Genomic DNA, 22,905 nt, shown 5'->3' with positions numbered 1-22,905 from the left:
TAATGGCTTTAACTTGTAATTAATGATGAGGAAAAACGCATCCCTTTTCAAGCAAACAAACAAGCAGTTTAAACTTTCTTCCTCACATCATTTGAACAACTCTATACACTTAGACACAGAAAGGACTTTGCCTCTTCCATCTGTATCCACAGTGCTGAAAGGGACAAGCCTGGGTCTGCTGGGGAAACAGGAAAACAAAAATATTTTTAGTAAGAAATAAAGTGGTTCTGCTCTTCTGGAATCATCTTAGGTGAGCTGCAGGCCTGCTAGCAAAGACAGTTCTTTAATCACCTGATATGTGCTCACATCTCACTTTATATGCAGATCTCCCAGTGTTTCCTGCAGCTTTTCAATTGCACTCGACTGAAAAGAGATGGTCCTTTTTAGGCGCCAACCTCCTCGCTTTTGGAAAACTGAAAAACCTATGCCTCATTTCTCCGTGATTGCATTTTAAAAATGCATTATCCTTAACAGGGCTGGTTCAGGTAACATTTTAAAGGTGCAATTCCATACTTATAGAATGTTAAAGTGGATGGAGGTCTGGCTCATGCAGTCTCATGGTTTTCAGACTGCTCAGGGACCCCCAAGAAGGTCCAAGGAGGTGACAGTATTCATATTCATATACAGAACCATAGTATATATAAACCTAGAGGAAATGCATGTTTTCATTTCAAGAATGCATGTCGTGGCCACTAAAATAATAGAAATAAAGTATACAACTCCAAAACTAAAAGAGAAGGAAAACAAATGATAAAAAGTCATTCAAGCAGTCCAAAAGAAGGCAAGAGAAGAGAGAAACAGGAACATAAATAGTGGGGCAAATAGAAAGCACACAGGGAGATGATGGATTTTTATCCAAATTTATCAGTTCCTGTAATAAATGTTAGCCGATTTAATGCTCCAGTTAATAATCAAAGATTATCAGACTAGACTTGAAAAAAAACACTGTCTGTTGTTTGCAAAAGGCATGCCTAAAACACAAGGACACAGAAAGTTTGAAAGTAAAAGAATGTTCAAAAGCATGGAAACAGTACTAAAAGAAAGCCGGGGAGACTGTATTAATAAAAACTAAATAAACTTTAGAGCAAAAAGATTAATAGCATTAAACAGGCATTTCAAGTGATAAATGTTTTACTTGGTAGGATGATACAGTAATTCTAAATTTCTGTGCATTTACAACATGCGTTCAAAATACGTATTTTAAAAAGTTGTCAAAACTACAAAACAAACAGATAAATCCACAGCCATAGAGGGGAATTTTATTATACTTATTTTCAGGAACTGAAGTGGACAAAAATGAGGAATGATCTGCACAATTGGAACAACATGAGTAACACAAGTAGAGCACTTTATCCTTCCACCCCACAATAAACAGGATTTTCAAGTGCATGTGAAGCAGTTACAAAAGTTCACCACATGTCAGGCCATAAAAAAACGCTTCAAAACTTTCAAAAGGTTGGGGTCATACAGTCTGGTTTCTCTGATGACAGTGCGGTTATGCTAGAACTCAAGAGCAGGAATATAACTAGGAAATCCCCACATGTTTGGAAATTAGGAAATGTATTTCTCAATAACTATAGTCAAGGAAGAAAGGATATGGAATATTATACTGAATGATAAAAAAATTATATCAAATCTGTGGGATATGGACAAACATTTCAAGGAAAAGAAGACAAATTCAAAGTCAATGAATAAATCATCTATTTCATGAAGTTAGAAAAATTCACCAAAATAAACCCAAAGGAATTAAAGGAAGAAAATGATAAGAGTGGAAGTAAAATTAATGAAATAGAAAACACACAAAAAAAATGTTAAAAGCTCAAAAGATAAAATTCTGTCCTTTGAAAAAATAATAAGATTAATAAACCTCCTGTGAGATTGATCAAAGGGAAAAAAGAGACAAGGCACATATAAGCAATGTCATTAAGGATATTTGCTGTTAAGTCCTGGAGTCAATGAAGAGATAATAAAAGGATATTACGATCAAGTTTATACTAAAACAAACTGAAAATATAGATGAACAAGACAACTTACTATAACTGACGTAAGAAGAAGCAAAAAATCTGAGTGATAAGTATCATAACTATTAAAGAAAGGATATTCCTTCACTGGTGAGTTCTACTACCATTTAATTACAAAGCAACTCCGATTTTATGCACTCTTCAGGAGACTAGAAAAAGAGTGACTTCTGCAATTATTTATGGGGCTTAAAAAAACTTTAATGCCCAAACCCTACAAAGACATTGCAAAAAGGAAAATTACAAGCAAACTTTTGTCAGGAAAATAAAAACAAAAGTTCCAGTTAAAATGTTAGCAAACCAAATCCAGCAAAATATAAAAAGACCCACACTTGTGACCAAGTTGTATTCATTCTAGGAATGCAAAGTTGGCTTAATATTAGAAACTCACTCAAATAACATACTAATAGATTACACTGAAATAAAAATAATAATAGATAGATAACAATAGATAACAGGGAAAATGTTTGATAAACTTATTGGAAATCCAGGCATGATTAAAGATTTTTACAAGCTTGAGATAAAAAGAAATGCCTAACTCTAAAAGTTATGTATCAAAAAAACCTAATGATGAAACTTTGAGGTGTTCCCTTTGAAATAAAAAATGAGTGAAGATGCCAGCGTCATGATTTCTATTCAATATTGTACTGAGATCCCAGCCAGTGCAGAAAACCAAGCAGAAACTAACAATAAGAAGTAGATAAAAGGTCTAAGTTTTGGTAATGAATAATAAAAACCAGTATTATTGATATAAATGTATAGTGGAACATCCAAGATAATATACAATTACTAGAACTAATAATTCTATTGTAATGCTAAATAAGATAAACTATTAGAATTAATCATAGGGTCTAGTAAGTTCACAGGATACAAAATCAATATAAATATCTATATCATTTCCACACAACAGCAAGAGAGAGAGAATTATTTCTTAAATTATTACTTAAAATAGCCTTAAAAGATGAAGTTCCTAGGAATAAATTCATAAATGGTATATCTCTATGGAGAAACCATAATACTATTGAGAGGTATTAAAGAAGAACTAATTAAATGTAAAAATAAATACATCATGATTATTGTTTGGAACACCGAATATCATAAAATCATTTATTCTTCTCCAATCGATCTGTAAGGTTAATACGACAATCAAAGGTCCAGCAGGAATTTCGTAGAATTTGACAAAGTGCCTATAAAAATTTACTTAGGAATGCAGAGAGCCAAAACTAGCCAAGACACTCTTGACTAAGAAGAAAAAAATGAGAATGTTTAATTGACCAAATACCAAACCATATCACAAAGCCATAGTAATAAATATTGTGGTATTGTGTCAGAGTAGACAAATGAGCAAATGCAACAGAAAAAGATGCCTCCCCACAGAAGAACTGGATATATTTCAGAGGAAGTATTGCAGAGGAATGGGGAAAGGGTGTTCCTTTCAATACATGATGCAAAGACAATTGAGCATTCACATGGGAAAAAATGAAAATGAAAGCCTCTTGGATGATACACAAAATTGGTTCCAGGTGGCTTATGGATCTAACTACATGAGACAGAACACCTTGACGAAATAATGTAGGAGAATATCTTTAAGACCTCTGTACAAGAAAAGAGCTCTTTAAACGAAACACAAAAACTACTGCTCTTAAAGGAAGAGATTGATACATTTGATTACTTAAAATTAGAAAAGCTGTTCATCAAAAGACATCATAAAAAGGGTGAAAAGTCAAGCTTTGGAATGGGAAAGGACATTTGCAAATGACCAAGATCCATATTTCAGAATATGTAAAAACTCATGCAAATCAGTAAGAAGAGCAAAGAAGACAGAAAAATGGGCAAGACTTGACTTCAGAAAAGAGGCTTTCCAAATGGCCAATAAACATGAAAAGGTGTTAAATCTCATTAAAAGTCAGGGAAAAATAAATTGAACCACGATGAGATAACTAATATGCACCCACCAGATTGGCAAAAATTAAAAACTTCTGACAATATCAGGTGTTGGTGAGGACATTGAGTATCAGAAATTCTCATTCTGTTCTGGTAGATGAATAATTAGTACAACTATTCTAGACTTTACCTAATAAAATTAAGGATACATATACCCTGTGATCTTGAAATTCCATTCCTGAGTACAGATACTACAGAAGAGTGTAATTATGTGCACCTTGATATGTGTAAAATAGCAGTGATTATAAGAACCCCAGTTGGAGGCAAAACAAATGCCCACCAGTACAATAGACAGGGTATGGTATACCTCATACAATGGAATACTTTACAGCAACAAAAATGACCAAAAAACCCCAAAAAAACAAAACAAAACAAAAAACCACAGCTGCTTGCCACAACATGAAAAAATCTTTGAAAAGCAAATATAAAAGTAAAGATAGAGATACCAAAAGATACTATATGACTTCATTTATGTAAAATTCAAACCCAACCAAAATTATACTATTATGTTTGGCGGTGCTTGCACACATAAAGTGAAGCAGGAAACTACTTTTTATTAAAGCCGAGATCGGGGCACCTTTGTGGGGAGGGACAGAGCTGTGCTGGGACGGGAAGCATGCACAAGAGGGGCAAGCGAGGTTCTAGTTCTTGCTCTGGGTGGCAGTTACAAGGGTGTTCACTTTCTAATTACTCGTTAAGCTATTTATTTATGTTTTGTGCATTTTTACTAATTTGTGTTGTATTTCACAGTAAAAAGAGTTTCTAAAACTCTATTTTTAAAAAGTCTTTAGAACCATTATTCTGGAAGCAATGCTGAGAAGGGAGCCAGACTGGAAACAGGGAGGTGATCGGTTGGGTCTCAGTCACACAGGAGGAACAGCAGAGACGAGATGGCTGAGAGATTCGTCTGGGTTATTTTTCTGCATTCTGAGCCAACATGTATCATTAGCATCCAGTAATAGGAATATCGATGCCAACATTTTTCAAAATCTGCAGAAATATCTTGGCTCCTCCACAGAGCCCTGGGCGTCAGTTCAGCAGAAATCAGTACCCAGCTTCTGTTCTCTTGTGCCTACTGAGGGGGCCTGGAGTCCTTAAGGTTTTACTCCTGGCCTCCCACCTCCATGTCCTGCCAGAGTCTCCCCATTCTTGTCCCCATCCTTTCTGCCCTTCCTCATCTCTCATGTATAGCAAGTAGATCATACGCCTGCTAAGACGTTCCTCCCAGAGCGCAGCTGAATCAGCATTCGGGCGAGGATTTCATGTAAATAGGGAATACTTGAGGTGGTGTCGTCCTATCCCCAAAGAATTAATCACCAGCAAGTGGGTACTTTGGGCCCCTGGGAGGCGACTGGGAGAAATATTGGGGGCCAAAAGCATGTAACTCCTCTCCACAACGACTTGATAGGGTTTAAGATGGCTAATTAAATGGTCTCAAACCTGGCTGCATCGCAGAATCACCCAAGGGGTTAGAAAAAAAGTACAGATTTTGAGATCCCAAGCCTCATTCTGATTCAAAGTTTGGGACAGAGCCTGGAAATCTGTATGTACAGCAAGCAACTTGGGTGATTCCAATGCAGGGGGTTCTGAAGCAGCTCTTCAATGGGCCAGTGATCAAAAACATGTCGGTCATTAGAGCCCAAGTTCCTCATCGCCAGGAAGTGTGGGGGCCACCTTTGCTTACCTCTGTCCTGTTGCCCTGGATCCAATGTTAGGACAGATGTGTTCTCCTAAGAGTCCAACTTAATCACCTTGCAACCTCTTAGGTAAACTCAGGACATCTCTGATTTCTTACTTCCACTCTGGACTAAATGTAGGCAGTTTCCCCCAAGAAGATACCTTAATAGAAAGATACAAGGTAGTTTTGCATGCAGGTAGATACCCCAAAGAAAGTGAAGTGGGGAAGTATGGCCAGGTGTTTACGTGATGTCCGGGAACAAAAACGGATGCTTCTAAAGGGATGTTTTGGGGGCTGTAACGATATGTGGATGTGGCATCATCTCAAAGCCCTTGAGAACAGCCTTTCTTAAACTTTTTGGTCTTAGGAGCCCTTTACGCTTGTTTATGTGTAATATACCCATTGATATTTACTGCACTAGAAATTAAAACTGAGAAAATATTTAATATTTACTTATGAACTCATTTATAAATAATAATATAAAATCAGTACATATTAACATAAATACCTTCTATATGGAAAATAATTGTATTTCCCCTCCAAAAAAACATTTAGCAAGAAGAGTGACTTGTTTTAACTTTCTGCAAATCTCTTCAAGTTTGGCTTAATAGAAGACAGCTGGATTTTCAGATCTGCATTCAATCTGTTGCAATATGTTGTTTTGATAGAAATATATAAAGAAAATCAGGCTTCACACAAATATGTAGTTAGGGGGAAAAAGGAGTATTTTAATCTGCTTCTGCACTCAATCTGTTATGCTATTCCATGCCATGTAACCTCTGGAAAATTCCACTGTACACATGACAGAATGAAAATGAAAAAGGGAAAAAACATTCTAGTGCACTATGAAAATAGTTTTGATCTCAAAGACCCTCCCTGAAAGATTCTCAGAGACATGCCTCTTCCCCTCCCAGGTTCTGGACCACAATCTGAAGACTGCTGCCTTAAAGACAAACAATGTGCACATTTGTTTGCCAACAGCAATAGCTATTGCTTTAATATTGCTGTCTTGGCTGCAAAGCCGAGGCAGGGTGAGGTGAGTAGGCGAAGGGATCACGTGCATCTGTTTGTGAAGCTGGCTAACGCACTAATTATGGGCAATTATGATTGAGGCTTTGCTCCAAGATGACACCTCAGCAGGTAAACCTAGTGATTAAACCTGCCTCTGCTGGGGGCCAGAGCCCTCCTCAAACAAGATACTCAGGGCATGTCCAAGACTGGGAACAAGCGGTTGCTTGGACTGAGAAACAGAATGGTCAGTATTTACCTGAAAAGCTTTGGTGTTTATGGGGTTCTGATGGTGGGCAGAAAATAGCTCTCATTTGCTCAAATGCACTTGCTAAGGGAACCTACTCAGACCACACTGATTAATAGCGCAGTTGCCCACCTAGCAATCCTGATCTCCCACACTACTGTGTTTTTCTTTGCACCAGCCTTTATCACCTTCCAATATACTACAGAATGTACTAATTATGTTTATTGTTTATTGACTGTAACTCCCATGAGACAAGGATCTTTGTCTATTTTGTTCACTGCTGTATCCCCAGGGCCAGACCCAGTGCCTGGAATAGAGTAGGTGAGGTGCCAATAAATGTAAGTAGTGAGATTTACAGATGAAGGGGCAGAGGAGAACATCAGTGTCCTGCAAGCAGCCTGCGCCCAGGAGAAGGGGAGCCGCACATGCCCAGTTTATTCTCCCCATTAAAGCAAATAAAAGTTGAGAATGTGACATCTCCACATGAAAGGAGACGTCAGAAGTGGAGAAGCATCATCCACCACCGACTTTCCCCACTGTTCGTTCTCAACCCATCTGTACTTAACCATTAAGCCCACGGCCAACCAGGAGTGTGGCCATCTCCAGATGAGATCAGAAGTTCTACCCAGACCTTTCAGCTCCTCTTCCATCAGGCACTTCCCCAGCGCCATCCACTGCATCTGAGCCCTTTATGTCCCTACTGTTTCTCAACTCCAAGCCCCTCCTCAACACCACTCTTGATGCTGAAGCTGAGGCTGGGACTCAGCAAACCGCATTTCCCAGTTCCCTTGACAGTTGGTTCCTGTTAGGGAGGGTCAGCCAAAGGGAGATGGGCAGGAGATTGGGAAAAAGAACACAAAACGGGGGAGGGTGGGGGACTTCTTTCCTGTGTTCCAATCACCCCAGTCTTAGAGAAGGTAGCTGCTTTCTGCCGTTATTAATCTCTATGTTACCCTTTTTTTTTTTTTTTGCTATTTCAGCCCTCTCACACCTGTGTACCCAGTTTCCTGCATTGAGTCCCTTCTATCCAAAGAATCTTCTACAACCTCTTTCCCTTGGATGGCCCGATTGAGACAGCTCCTTTGTGGATTCTCCTGGGACCACTGGTGGACACGTCAGAATTAATCTCCAGAAGGCTCTTACATGGGTCAGGAAATCTTCATTAATTAAATATACTCCACTGCTAGAAATCCATTCCCTATTACACTTTCCATTCCTAATGATACCCTTCCATGCTGTCAAATATAGCTAGAGCAATCATACTTTGCAGGTCAACCAAAACAATATAGGTTTATGCCTGTTGTCCCAGCATAATTATTAATAAAGCCACCTTTCTCTCTCAAAACTATCCTAGTTTGGGTGACAAATTATATTATCATTCTAAATATAGATCATTATATGTTCTACAATGAAATTAAATGACATTAAGATACTCCAGCAATAAAATACCAATTACAAGATGTTCCAAGTTTGAATATCAACCCCTTCTCATCATGAATTTTCTGGGAAGAAATTAAAGTTCAATGATTAAAGTCAATGATTAAGTTAAAGTCCAAAGATATTAAAGTCCAAACACTTTAAAGTCCAAAATCATATTCTCTCCCCCTTGTGATTTAATGTTCAAGGAAAATTAGAGTCCAATTTCCTCCGAATATGTTATTCACCTGCTATGTTTTATTTCTCCTTGTTCCAAGGCCCTGCAACCAAATGTTGGCGATGAGGGGGTCCAAAAATAACCTCTCTCTTCCCCATGAAAGCTCTGAACAGATTATAAAACAAAGCATGGCAGAAGGGAGATTAAAGCAACATCCTTATTGCTAACAAATGCGGCTTGTGCCTACAGGCAAGAGAGCCTACTGATAATGAACTGTAGAATTAGGCTTTCCCTCTGTGGCGTATCAGCTACTGCTCACCACTGTCTGTATGCACCGCTCCTCCTGGGCACAGCTGCACCGTAAATCCCTCAGCCTCTTTTATAGGTAACTTTGGCCAATGGATTGTGAGAAAAGTTATGCATACCCTTTAGCATGAGCCATTAAAACTTCCCATGATTTATTTCTCATGCTCCCCCAACTCCATCTGCAAGGTGAATGGAGAAGACTTTGCAGGTTTAGAAAAGTGGGAAGCTAACAGATTTCTGGAAGTTGTTTCTTGTAGCACTTAGGCTCCCCTGCCTGATATCCCCACCAAGTTCCTGGAAGCACTGACCCAGGACAGGTTTTCCTACAGCAGGGAGTTAGCTGGGGAGACATAAAGGAGCAACAGAAAACGTCTATCCCCTGTGGACAGCCCAAGCCCAAGAGGAAGAGTGGAGCAGAGCTGAGCATGCTCAGTATAGTCTCCCCCACATTCAAGCCAATCAGATTGAGCCCCACTAGGTAGGACTGAAGGAGCCTCTTTTCAGAGACTAAGACAATCACATGCTACCATGGAAGGAAGTAGCTCCCCACCAAAAAAGTGTTTTCTTTTTACGCACCTTTTGTTTTGACCTCTAACAATCTTTCCTTTGCTCCCCATCCAGATTCTATTAGCTCTTTTCCAAGATACACACCCTCCTAACTTCCTTAGGCATAAAACAGAGGAGGGTCTACTTTTGCTTCTCTATTGTGACCAGTCCATGGAAGTCCAGCCAAATAGTCCCCTTTGGGCAACGCTGGGTTAAAGTTAGAGGAGAAACAACCCTTCTTGACCTCCTGCTCCAGATCCCAGAGTCCACAAAGGGTCATTCTCAGTAGACATAATGGAGGTTCTTAGCACATTCTTTAATTTTTTTTAAAGAATAGTGGCATCTGTTTACAGATCACCAGGCTATTTCTTAGGGAAGTTTGTGTCCTCAGCAACTCCCTGCTTCAGAGTCCACCTGCCCTGGGGATTACCTCCCTTTTCCTGAAATGGACAGAGAAGAGCTCAGCCCCTCCCCATGGCAGGGATGATGTTAGCTTGGGCTTAGTTTAGTGTCCTCGCCATGCCCACAGTCCTTTCTAAGGACTGTTGTCCTGCACAGCCTTTAATCCTCAGGCCAACGTTCAGTCCCATGTGGCCAAAGCCTCGATCTACAGGGGCTCATCCACAGACTGGTCAGCAAACTATGGCCAAGAGACCGAGCCATTTAGGGGGAATTGAAACCCAAATTCCATGATACAGGATTCAAATGGGAGAGGTCACAGTAGACCATTTCAAGCCCAGAAGACAGCAGGACCAGTGAGTAAGCAGAGGAAGTTGACTGATGGAGAAAGGACAATGGTGCAGTTGTACAGAAAAATGCAAATGAAGAAAGAGGGAGAGAGGCCTGAGGAGGGAGAGGGAGAGAACAGTTTGGAGGAACCCATCCACAGCACCGTCTTGGAGCCTGACAGTTATTCAGTTCCTTCCATGTCCATCCTTCTAATAACCCCCTTTTTCCTTGACCTGACTTGAGTGTGTCACTGGGCCTTGTCTAACCAGAACAATCCATTCCCGTAATTGTGATGTGACTGCGATGAGTGACCCGCTAGAAAACCATGGACATGTGAGCTGCTTCTTCCTACCTACCTGTCAGATGCCTTGAGTGACTAATTTTAGGCAGAGAGTGTGAATAAATTACAAAGAGTTTGGCAAGACTGGCACTTTGGGAAGAAAGGAGAATAAGATAGGTGAACCTTTGCTTTATTCTTTAGGTTACTATGAGGTTCAGAGGTTAGGGTGAAGGAGAAGTCACTCACAGCAAAACTCAAACCAGACAGAAGAATTCTCCAGGCCACGTGAAGAAACAAAGGAGGTTTCTTCAAGGACATCGTGGTGCTGGTAAAAAAATGAGCTGACTTCTCCTCTGCTAGGGAGAGGAGAACTAACTCCTGTCCTTACTCTCATCCTTCCCCCAGGAAGGAGATCCTAGCATCTGACCTGACTCCCAGTGCATCTCCTGTCCCCATCTTCAGGAAAGGCTTGAGGCTATTTGGGGCCTGGAAGCCAGGAGGTGGAGGGACAGGCAGTAGGCTAGATCAGCTCATCAGGCTAAGGAATACAGGCCTGGGGGCAATGCCCACTTGCCAGTAACATCTTGGGTCCTACTGAAGAAACACAGTCAAGTCCCCAATGACCCACACCTGTCACAGCTGTAGAGGAACATAGTCTTTCTTCCTGGATATTTCCTGAATCTCCCAAGGAGCAACAATGATTGATTTTCACCTGGAAATAAGGAGAGTCACTATGGACATCAATGAAGCTTCTTCAAGAAGCAATCTCTCTTAAGAAATTATAAAGCAAGCAGCTCCCCAGGCTCAGTGGCCTCTTAGCATAGGTTCCAGAAGCACAAAGTAGTCTCACATTCAGTATAGGAGTTCACTTACGTAAAGGAGGCACTCGGAAATCTGCAGAATGAATAAACTAATGACACACGTCTACCCCAGGTGGAAAAAGCCCATCAGTTTCATTAAAAATTTCCAATCTTTAAAATTTACAACATGGGAAACTATAATATACTGAATTATCTCAATCCCCTACCCCCAAAACAAAGAAGTGCGTGAGGAAATCAAATGAGATGAATCTAAGACTAACAGTTCAAACTAGCCAAATAGCCAAATAATCTGGTGTACACTGGAATATTATTAAATAGACCCCTGGTGAATTTCCTTTATTAAAGAACAAGAAGTCAGCAGGAGGAATACAGGTATCAGAAGCCCAGAGGGTGTGCTGGAAGTAAAAGTGAGCAGGGGTCTGGAATCCCTTATCATGCTCCACCAGAAAGCTGGGAAGACACGAGGTGGCAGCACCCCTCAGCACCCACCAGTCAGCACCCCTCTCCCCCCACCGTCCCGCCCCCAGCTCTCCCTTATGCCCACCTGGCCTATCTGGCTCTGAGTAACTCTGACCCAGCTAGGGAGTACGTTGAGACTGGGCATTTCAGCCTCTCTGACCAATGAGAGATGAGGGTCCCTTAGCAGAGAGTCCCCAAAGTCAAAGGAAGGGAATGAGATCTGAACATACAGCTGCACTGAACTTGGGGTACTGCAGGTGCTATGCTCTCAGTCACTGTGTCTGCCCCCTTAGCAGCTCCAGTGTAAACCCATCAGGATTGCTTGTCATCGTCCCCCACCCCCGCCACCTCCCCGTCAAAACAGAATATAGATGGGGAAGGCCTGGGTGGGGAAGGCCAGAAAGAGGGGCCCCGGCACCACTCCTGCCTGAAGGAAGCAGTGGCTCCCAGCCTCTCCTGAGCACCAAGGTTCTGGGGAAGCGAGTCCTGTAACGACCACGGAAAGAAGGCTGCCCATCTTGCCGCCCTCCAAGACAGGGCTGACACAGTATGGTAGCAGGCAGAACGTTCCTGAACAATAGCCTCTGGCAACTGCAAGGAGGAAATTGTCCTTCATCACCAGGTGGAGGCAAGAATCAGTGAAACAGGGATTGGACAATAAAACAATTCAAGCAAAACAATAAAATAATTCAAGGGGAGAAAACACAGACACAGTCATTCATAGTGCTTGAAAGTGGTTATTCTAAAACGCAGATTTGGTGACATCAGATCCTGTTGAAAATCGCTGCCTTTTCTCCATTTCCACACACCCTGCCTTAGCTCAGACCATAATTAACTACTGCTAGGATAATTGCCACAGTCTTCTAACTGCCACCAGACTTACCTCACCCCTCTCCCCTCACTGCTTTTGGGAATCGGCCCTGAACCTCTCTTAGGCGGTGGAACTGGCAGGGCTGGGGGTGCAGTGTGTGTTAGTTGACAGGAAACAGAAAGCGATGACTTTCTGAACCAGAACTCATGACTGTTGTGCCAAGTGTGCTAGATACTTTCTCATACTCTATTTCATTTAGCTTCATTGTGACATCCTCTAGTGAGCTAAATGGCAGTGTCTGCATTTTGCAGCCGAGGAAAATGAGACTCAGAAAGGATGCAAGAAATGCCCAAGCCACGTTGCCCTAAGTGGGCTGTGGGGTTTGAACGTGGGCTTTCTGACACCCTGTCTCATGGCATGGGCCAGTGGTGACAGTTCCCTGCCCTCGTCTGCCTTCCCCGTTCTCCTCAAAGCCCCTGTCACCTTCCGTCCCACCTGTCCTTTGTCTCCTTGTCTCCCCCTCCACTCTTGCCCTCCCAAGACCACACAGTTTGCTGTAGCTCCACCTCCATTTTCTTGAGCACAGATGAATAGACCTCAGCCTGTCCAAGGCCCACCAGTACTTCTGAGGAAGGTGGTGGGGCCCAGGCAGGGGCTGTGTGAACAAAGCCTGTTTTAATAGTGCTTTCAGAGCTGGCCTAAGCGAGGCGTGCAACAATGCCTTGCATTTTGTCTCTTAATCGTCCCCTGGCCTTTCTGGCTGGTTCCTGCCATTGAAATCCTGAAACACCCAGTGAATAAAGAGCTATTGTATTTTCTTCCTAAACAGAATTGGTCCTGTCATTCCAAGTACAGATGAGGAGCCTCGCCCTTTTAGTCAGTATTTTCAGTGCCGCTGTCCCTCCTGGTCCTCACTCTCTCCTCACAATCTCAGCCAGGTTTGGCCGGCAGCAAGAGCGGCCGCAGCTGGAGGCCTCCAGGAAGTGTGGGGCTTGACGCCCTCCTGAAGAATGGCTTGATTCCTTACCTTAAACTTGCCGAGCTCCAGGCCAGTCCTGGGTGGAGGACAGACAGGTGATGGAGCCGCAGGGTCAGGTGCCAGGTGATAGGTAGTTAGATAAATGCGGGCACCAGGCCAATTAGGTGGAGGAGACGGAGGATGGTCTGGAAGATGGCGGTAAGCCCGCCTCCAGCATTAAGGGGCTTTACCTCCTCTAAAGGAGCGCCAGCAAGAAACCGGTTAGACCCTGACAGCCGCAACCTCCCGGTAGCGGGAAGGACCTAATCAGGCACCACCGGAGGCTCATTGCAATGTAATTAGCGTTCCGGTTTAGGCCCCTCCCATGGGCTTTTCTCTGTGCATTATGGGTAAGGACATGCGCAAAAGGGGATGATCATGACTCAGCACTTCAGGGGTGCAAGCTGTCAATCAACCAAGAGCCCGCCTCTAAGCGAGGGTATAAGGGTAGGGGCAAAGACCATTGCTCTCCACCTTTGGATCAGACTGCCTCTCATTCTTAGGGGTGTGTATTTTCCCTTTGCTAATAAATCCTTTGAACTCTTTCGCTACACAGCGCTTCCTCTCCCGTTTGAATAATCTAACAAGTATGATAAGAACTGGGGTCTTTCCCCTTTCCCTTTTGGGGTAACAATCCCTTGAATCAAGCTCTTGAGGGCACCGGAAGCAGGCTATGCTCTTTGGAAGATGTTAGCCATTAGAACTGGGCTCCTAAGAGTTCAGTGTGTACAGGAATCCCCTGGTATGTTGTGAAAATGCAGGTTTGGATTCAGCCTGAGATTCTGCGATTCTAACCAGCTTCCAGGTGAGGCCAGTGATGCTGGTTGGGGACCACGTCTTTCCTCGCAAAGGCTTAGAGACTTGCCGAGCCCCCAGGGGCAGGATGAGAGCTGACACCCAAGGAGCATCGGGAGGCTGTGAGGAAGCTGACCAGCTGGAGTTGGCCAGGATGTCATTGTCCCCTCACAGCAGACACCCAGACGGAGCAGCAGGGTCCAGCCCTCAGAAAAGAGCTGAAGTGGAGAAAAGAAATGCTCAGAGTTGCTCAAAGAAAGAAAGAAAAAGGACGTCTGTGGTGGTATTAATTGGAAGGTGAAAAACAGGGTAGTGGGTGGACTATACGTCATTTGAGGCTTTACTAAAATGGGGTCACACATAGGAAGACCCAGTGGTGAGGCCAATCTACTGACACGGGGTTGTGGTGAAGGTAAGTGAAGCATTCTTTGTAAAAGCACCAATGCAAGGAGGACGGGGTGGGGGGCAGAGTGCTCATGCTCTAAAACCCCGACTTCCCTAACGGTTTCAGCAAAACAATTTTAAAGGCCAGATGCGGGAGGTGGGTGGCAGGGTATGTGGTCATCTCATGCACAGTTCTCTGATCGGCTGATGCTGAGGTAACAGGTTGGTCAGCGCTATCAGTCCCTAGGCCCCAGAAGATCTAGGGGCTCATGGTCACCAAGTAGTTAATTTCTTCCATTTGGTGGTGGTTTTAGCACCTGTAAAACAGCTCAGGAAGTGTGCGTCTGGCCCTGTGATCCAGGTACTTAAGAGAGGGGCCACAGCAGAGGGCATGGGGGAGGGGTCTGTCCTGAGAAGGCCCCATAGGGTCCTGCCCCATTACTGCAGGGAAGTACTCAGGTAGGTCAGGAGGCAGAAGAGGCAGAGAGGGAAGCCTGGCCCAGAGCCTTTATTGGTGTTTTCCCCAGAAGTGAGGGACCCAGCAGGGTAGGTACACTGAGTAAGCTTAGGATGGGAGAGTTTGAATAATCTCAGTGGGCTCTGGGTGTCGGGCACCAGGCCGTGGGGTGATGAAGGGCGGGAAGATATGGACGTGGTGTGTGAGGGTTTGACAGTGGAGAAGATGAGGGTACGGGCTCTGGGTTGGTTGGTTTGTATATCAAAGGTGCACTCTTGGGGAAGTCATCCGCCACTGCTGGGACGTGAGCCTCACCTGCTCACCTGCCTGAAGGAGCTTTTGTTCCTTAGGAAGGAGTGCCAGTGTTTGTTATCGATATGAAGAAACCAAGATTATTGCTTCTCTTTTTCCACTCCAGCTCAGGGGCTGTGAAGGGAAGGCTCTTCTGAGAGTGAGCAGCTGCTGGGAAGGTTCCCTTGTTCTTTAGGGGGAGCCACAGGAAGAGCATTGAAGGGCCTGCCTCTGGTGCTTCAATGTGGTGCTGGAACTGAAGGCACAGTCAGTGCTCAGGGGGCCTCAGCAGACAGTAAGACCTAGGTCCTCAGTGCCACCACTGAGCCACCAAACTAGCTATGCCTGAAGTCTGCCTACCTCAGAACTTCCTGTTACCTGAAAGAATAAAGTTCTTGAGGTGGGATTTCTTAAAGACAAATAGAGTTTAACCAATGCATAAGAATAAGGTTTTATTTTTAGTATCATGAAGTTTGTTTACAACCTCATGGGAGCAAAGTCATTGATATCTTCCACCTAGATCAAAGGTGTCTTTTTAAGTAAATGGTTTATTGAAGTGTAGCATACATTTAAAAATTTGTGAAGATCCTAGGTGTACAATTTGATGAATCGTGATAATGGGAACACACCCAGGCAACACCCAGGTTGGTCCTAGAAGTTAAAGGGCCAGCCAGGCATGGTGGGTAAAAGGAGTAATATATGAGTCTAAGTTGCACGGCAGGACCTTGTGAGGTATTCTAGGGAGGCTGTAAGAATACAGACTTGACAAACATGGCTCATTAGAACAAAGAAAGTCCACTCAGACTCATTCATTACGTGAGTTGTAATAGACCTGTCCTGCTTATAGACCTTGTTGTCTGCACCCAACAATTATATACCTATTAGGAATATAAAGTGGAGGAATCCAGGGAGTACAAAATCTAAGGTGAACAGCAACTTAGAAAAACACAGGGTAGTACACACATGTGTATTTTTTTGCTCTGTCAGCTAAGAGGGACGAAAGCAATGACACTCCAGTAGCCACAAGCACATAGTGATTCCTAATACCATCCTCTGATTCAAAAAGCCAGGGCTTATCTTGAGCTAATTCTTGGGCTGGGGCAGGAAATATACAAGATAAGCCTGGAGTATCATGTAGTGTCAGAAAAAAAGAAAGTTCTTGGCAAGGAAAAAAACCCACAAGGATGGGGGGATCTCAGAGGGACTCAGGAGCCAACTGAAAGAGCCTTCATGGCCAAGCTGGGACAATTTGGGCAACAAAATAAATAAGGTAGTGTTGGATCATAATCCACAGCATGAAATAAATACTCATGAGTCCACATTCATATAAAATAATTAAATACATTAATAAATAAGAAGAGACAAATCTTCCATGCAAAAGAATTCTAAATACTGTGTAGGTATTTCACTCAAGGATGTAGAGTACAACTTCCCATATCTTAAGTGTGGACTGCAGGTGTCGACTTCCTTCTAAAGATCACAGTAGGAAAAGGGAGAATAAATGAGTAACTATGCAGTAGAGAAAGCTGACAAACACTGCCTTAGCCAGGTGATCAAAGTCAGCATCCATAGTCGTAAATCATATTGATATAATGCACCCTTGATGTGATGAGAAGGTCACGTTACCTCTGTGGTCTTCCTCCCCAAAATACATAACCCTGGTGTAATCATGAGAAAACCATCAAACAAATCGCACTAGAAGGACATTCTGCAAAATCCAAAATGGTCATCAAACAAGGGAAGTCTGAGGCTCTATCACAGTCAAGGGGACCCTGAGTAGACAAGACAACTGTATCCGTTTCCTAGGGCTAATAACTAACCACAAATGAATGGCTTAACACAGCAGAGATTTATTCTCTCACAGTTCTGGAGGCTAGAGTTCTGAAGTCAAGGTGTTGACAGGGCCATGCTCCATCTGAAGCCTCTAGGGGAGGATCCTCCCTCACCCCTTCCAGCGCCTGGTAGCCCCAGGCATGCCTTGGGTTGTGGATGCCTCACTCCAATTTCTGCCTCCATCCTCACATGATCATCTTCTCCTGTGTGTCTTGTCACGACACCAGTCATGTTGGATCCCAGTGTGACCTCAGCTGCAGCAACCCCATCCCCAAATAAGGCCACATTCGCAGGGACCAGGCATTAGGACTTAATACATCTTTCTGAGTGACACAATTCAACCCATGAACATTCCTCACACCAATTGTTATTTCTGTTTTACAGATGAGGAGCCAAGGACTCAGAAAGGAAAAGCATCTTGCTCAAGAGCAACTGACTAGCAAGGTAAGGGAGGTAACAGATTGTCCTCTGAAGCCTCCAGAAGGAACATGGAGCTGCTGACATCTTGGTTTTAGATTTCTGACTTCCAGAACCGTAAGAGAATAGATGTGTGTTGTTTTAAGCCACCAACTTTGCAGGAATTTGTTGCAGCAGCTATGAGAAATGAATAAATCCCCACACAGTGCAGAGAGGGTTGATGGGGACATGGGGTGCTTTGGACTTTTGCCAAAACTTCCAGGGGGCAAGATACGTAGCAAATGGTGACATCAGGGCCTTGTGAAGTCCCCAGGCCATCTCTGGGTCATTCATCCACTTGGTAGAATGCTCTTTATGTTGCCAAATAGGTCATCCATCAAGGTGGTGAGGCCAGTGTTCACCAAGGGCCCTTTGGAATCCTCCTCCAGGTTGATGGCACTGCGTGTGTTGGTGCCAGTGGAGCACAGCCATCCCATCTGTCACCGGGCCTCTTAACTGAAGCATGACCTGCCTCACCCTGGTGGGCATACTGGGGTCTGTTCTTTCTTGACTCCCACCCAGAGGGAGGAAAGAGAGCCATAGAAAGTGAGTTCAGGCAGACTGTGGGATGCAAGGAAGGCCCTCTCCAGGCCCAGCCAGCCCACCAGGCCAGCCCCAGCAACACAACCCTGCCTAGGGCACCTGCCAACCACGGCTGGCATCTCAGATGCTTGCAAATTGAAGGTGAAAAGATAGGCTGCCAGCAGGCTCCATTTCTCCACTCTCTATGTTCCATTCCTTTAATAAAAGCGATTTTCAAGCTACCTCCCTGCAGAGCATTAGTGTAATAGGCTGAGCTCTGGCACTACCATCCTGATTCTTTCATTTGAAGCACATGTTCATTATAGACTTTCTTTCAAATAAATCATATTGCTGGCTCGAAAGGAGAATATTTCTCTGGGCTCACATGGCAAGCTAGGAGACGACAGCGCTGCAGTCTCTGTGACATGCCAGGCATTGGGACCTTACTAGCAAAAGCTGGAGAGAGACTGGAATCAGAACTGTATTCCTACTGTGTTTCTAAAATAATGACCACCCATGCACAGGTGCATTTTCTGTAGGGAATAGAAGTTGGCATGCATCTGCCCTGCTTGAAGGGGGCTGGACACCAGGCTGTAGGACAGCAGGGGGCAGGATACAGCTTAGGTCCTGCAAGGCCATATTAGGCAGCCTTCCCAGGTGGAGGTGAGCAGACACCAGAACCAGAACCTTCTGATTCCAACACCTGTACTCTCTCCACTGCCCACTCGGTTTCATTATTGGTAACCTCAGTCCTTTTGCTGAAGGCCCCCAAATTCCAACACGTCTCCTAAGGGTAAATGTAACTCTCCAACAGTCCCCCTAAACTCATGTTAGCTTTTTTTTTTTTAACCTAATTTTCTAAGTTGATCCAAGAGAGCAGACAATGGTCACTGATAAATCCTCATGCACCCCCAGCTCCCTTTGGCCGGCAGAGCTGGGCGGGGCCTCCGTCTCTGGGGAAGCCCAGCCAGCTTTCTCCCTCTTCCACCTCCACTCAGCCCAGGCCCGTAACCGGGTAGGACTCAGTTTAGGCTGATGTCTTAAATTTTCAGGGACAGGGAGTGAAGTCTCTTTTGGATTCCTACCTTTACACTAGAGCTGTTGCATCCGGCACTTAATGAAAAGGCGCATTGATTTCCGTTTGGCTATTAATTCTCTTGTGTATAAACCTCTTACCAGGTAATGACACTGAGAGGCGGGTATGGTTGAGCCTAGAGCCCTTAACAAGTCCCACAGCTCAGGAAATAATGTCGTAGGAGGTCATATGGCTGGCCTTGGTCAGTAAGCAACTATAATTGAAGGGAAATGAAATCAATGATATATCTTGAGCTGTCCACACTGAATTATTTTAAAATCATATCATGATATATGGGCATTATTTAAATGACTTGAAAATTGATCTTGAAAAACTAGTATATGCATTTGACTTGGGGTGGAGTTGTGGCCAATACTCACAGGACACGGACAGACCTCTGCGGTAGGCAGAAGAATGGCCCCCCAAAATACCCACATCCTAATCTCCATACCTATGAGTGTGCTCACTTACAGGGCAAAGGGGAATTAAGGTTGCAGGTGGAGTTAAGGTGGCTAATCAGATGACCTGAAAATAGGGAGATTATCCCAGTTTATGTGGGTGGACCCGACATAGTCACTGGGGTCCTTAAGTGAAAGAGGGAGGCAGAAGAGGAGAACCAGAGACATGGCACCTGAGAACTAGGCCTGACGTGCTGTCTTTGAAGGACAGGAAGAACAAGTTAAGGAGTGTGAGTGGCCTCTAGAAGCTAGAAAAGGCAAGACAATATATTCTCCTTCAGAACCTCCAGAAGGAATGCAGCCCTGCTGACACCTTGATTTTAGCCCATTTAGTGAGACCCATTCAGACTTCTGACCTCCAGAACTGTAAGATAAAAAAAAATTGTGTTGTTTTAAGCCACTGCGTTTGTGGAAATGTGTTACAGCAGCAGTTGAAAACCTCTCAACCTGAGTTTCTCGGCTTTAGTACTATTAACATTTGGGGCTGGAAAATTCATTGTCTGGGGGCTGCCTTGTGAACTGTAGGATACTTGGTAGGATCCCTCGCCTCTACCCACTAGGTGCCAGTAGAGGCCCCCTCCCCAAGTTACAGCCAGGAATGTTTCCAGGCATTGCTCTGAGGGGGAGAAGAATGGGGAAAACCACCCTGGTTCAGAACCTCTGCTCTAAGCTCACCACACTCGTCCATTTTAATATGCACTTGCCCCAATGTGGGAGTTTGGTCCCTGACCTTTTTTCCATGTGGATACTTCTGCATGAGGCCTTTGATGCCAATTGAAAATTAAGTACCACACAAAGCTGGCATTAATCTCTGACATCTCAGAGATTTCATCATTTCAATAAAGCTGGTTTGATGAGGAGAGAGAAAAAGGAATCTGAACATGCTGTTAAATAAAGAGAAGGACTTAGAACTGAGATCCAGATGGATACAAGACAAATTCTGCCCACTCCGTGACATACTCCTTATTATTTAAGCTGGGCTGGACCATGCATGTAAATAAGATGTGATTTCTGCTCTTAAAACCTCATTGTCTCATAAGGGAGACTCACATGCGATTAAAAAAAAAAACTGCAATAGAAATTAAAAGGACTATAAACACACCATGGTCATATATTCTGAGTCAGGAACCCAGGGTCTGGACACAAGCTGTGAAAAAGTATAATAACAGGACCAATATTTGAGATCAAAACTGCCTCAGAAAACATGTCCACACCACCGACAAGAGGCATACACAAATTGCTACTGGAAGCTTCCAGAGCAGAGATTCGCAGGGGCGAAGAGGAGGAGGAGCCGCAACCCGCACAGGAGAAACACGTGTACAAAGAGGCAGGACAGGAAAGCATGTGGCACATTACCTGGAGTTAATTGGCAATTCCAGATAGATGTGGCTGTTTAAAGAAAATTCCAAATATGCATAATACTGAAGTCTAAAAAATAGTGGGGGAGAGTATAGCTCAAGTGGTAGAGCGCATGCTTAGCATGCACAAGGTCCTGGGTTCAATCCCCAGTACCTCCTTTAAACAAACAAACAAAGAAACCTAATTACCCCCACAAAAAGTAAACAAAAACAAAAAAATAAAAGATAAAATAGGAATGATTTTTATTTGAAAATATGCTATCAGTCAAGAACTTCTTCAATGGTAGGCACTAAGGATTTAACCTAGATTCCTCTCTCTCCCCAATCACCCATGGGGTAATCTTGTGCAGAGTACTTCTCTGTGCTTCTGTTTCCACACCCGTAACACAGGACTAATAATGCCTACCCTCAGGGTCATTGAAGGATGTGTATATCCGGAGTAAGTGCTTTATAACTGTTCCTATTAATATTACTGAAAGCGTTACTGACAACAGTGCTTAAATAATGGGTAGACCACAGTTCAGCCGCAGGACTCCTTGCTACAGGGCGGGTTTGACCCCCACCAAGGCACTGGTACAGGCTGCCAGACTCAGGAGTGGGGATAGCAGCCCTAGCGTGGAGCACTCCAGGGCAGGCACCTGGAGGAGCACTGCGAGGAGATCCAAGCCTCCTGAAACAGTGAAAGATGACTGTGTTTACAGCCTCTCACCTGTGCGCCCCGCAGTCTCAGACTGAGAAGTCCCTGCATGTACTGCACACGGCCCTTATAAAGAGCCGTCATAAGGACTTCTCAGTTTACGGTCCAGATGGACACTAGGGAGGAGTGGAGCCTGTGGTGAACTGGAGGTGCAAGTGTCTTCAGAAGGAGGTCACCCCTCAGTTCCAGCCAACTTGTCACAAGAATTTTAGCAAATCTCATTTTTAAAGAGAAGCTGGAATTCAGAAATTTTGTGGCAAACTTCCCAGGCTTTAAAAAGACAACTCATTGGTCTGTAAGACAGGCTCAGCCTACAGACCACCCTTTTGAGACCACAGGTTAGAAGCTTATGAAATAACCTTTCTTGCCATGGCTTTTGATGTAAGAAACACCACCAGCAGGAGTCTGGGTATTTTTCTTATAAGACTCTGATGAGCCCCAGAGGAAGAAGTTATTTCTGGGTTTCTCTGGAAGAATCCATATATTGATTAAAGCAGTGTTACTACTTTACCACTTTACTGCTACTTTTACTGGCTCAGCTGGCAGCTCGCCATCTCTTCAAGGTCAGGAGGCTGGGAGTCATCTGCTGTCTCCTTCTGGTCCTCACATCCAATCCAGGATCAGGTCCGAGAGAATGGACCACTTCAGTATCTCATAGTTCTGTCAGCCCCACTGATGTTTCAGGTTGTGCCATCCTGTTGCTGAAGCCCTGCTGATGCTTCCTAACAGGTCCTTGTGCTTCCGCCTGACCAGGTCTTCCCAGACATTCCACTCTGCAAACTTACCGTCCAAAGCATACATTGTATAAGCTTGTGTCATTGCCTCATGGAAACCACTGAAAGACTCCTTATCACTAGCAAGTCAAAATCTGAGCTGCTCGGCATTATCTGCATATCCAGGGAGCAGTGAATAGTCACATATTCCTGAGTGTTGGGGGGCAATAGAAGCCCGGAATATCAGGTAGGGGCCATATTGTAAAGAACATTGAACGTCACACTGAGAAGTTGGGCTGCATTATATAAGCAATGCAGAGAGTTATGAAAGGTTTGAAGCAGTTGGTCTAAATTTTATAAATGTCAGCACTGTCTGCTTCCTTCATAGCACTTATCAATTTGTAATT

At 43.9% G+C, this 22,905-nt stretch overlaps 2 long non-coding RNA genes across 12 annotated transcripts in view; one reads left to right on the top strand and one right to left on the bottom strand.

Annotated features, from left to right (window-relative positions):
* LOC140697383 (uncharacterized) overlaps positions 1 to 13,748 on the bottom strand; it is a 187,657-nt gene extending 173,909 nt beyond the window's left edge. For all 11 annotated transcript variants that reach the window (XR_012074356.1, XR_012074355.1, XR_012074359.1 and 8 more), the window contains exon 1: positions 13,469 to 13,748. This is a non-coding gene — a long non-coding RNA (uncharacterized lncRNA). The remainder of the gene's footprint in view (positions 1 to 13,468) is intronic.
* A 138-nt stretch (positions 13,749 to 13,886) lies between these two features.
* LOC140697382 (uncharacterized) overlaps positions 13,887 to 22,905 on the top strand; it is a 31,555-nt gene continuing 22,536 nt past the window's right edge. The window contains exons 1-2 of the long non-coding RNA XR_012074354.1: positions 13,887 to 13,964; positions 17,604 to 17,663. This is a non-coding gene — a long non-coding RNA (uncharacterized lncRNA). The remainder of the gene's footprint in view (positions 13,965 to 17,603; positions 17,664 to 22,905) is intronic.

This window comes from Vicugna pacos, chromosome 7, assembly GCF_048564905.1.
Source record: "Vicugna pacos chromosome 7, VicPac4, whole genome shotgun sequence".
Taxonomy (NCBI): Eukaryota; Metazoa; Chordata; class Mammalia; order Artiodactyla; family Camelidae; genus Vicugna; species Vicugna pacos.
The sequence above is the reverse complement of the archived record's forward strand: the minus strand, read 5'-3'. Positions and strand labels throughout refer to the sequence as shown.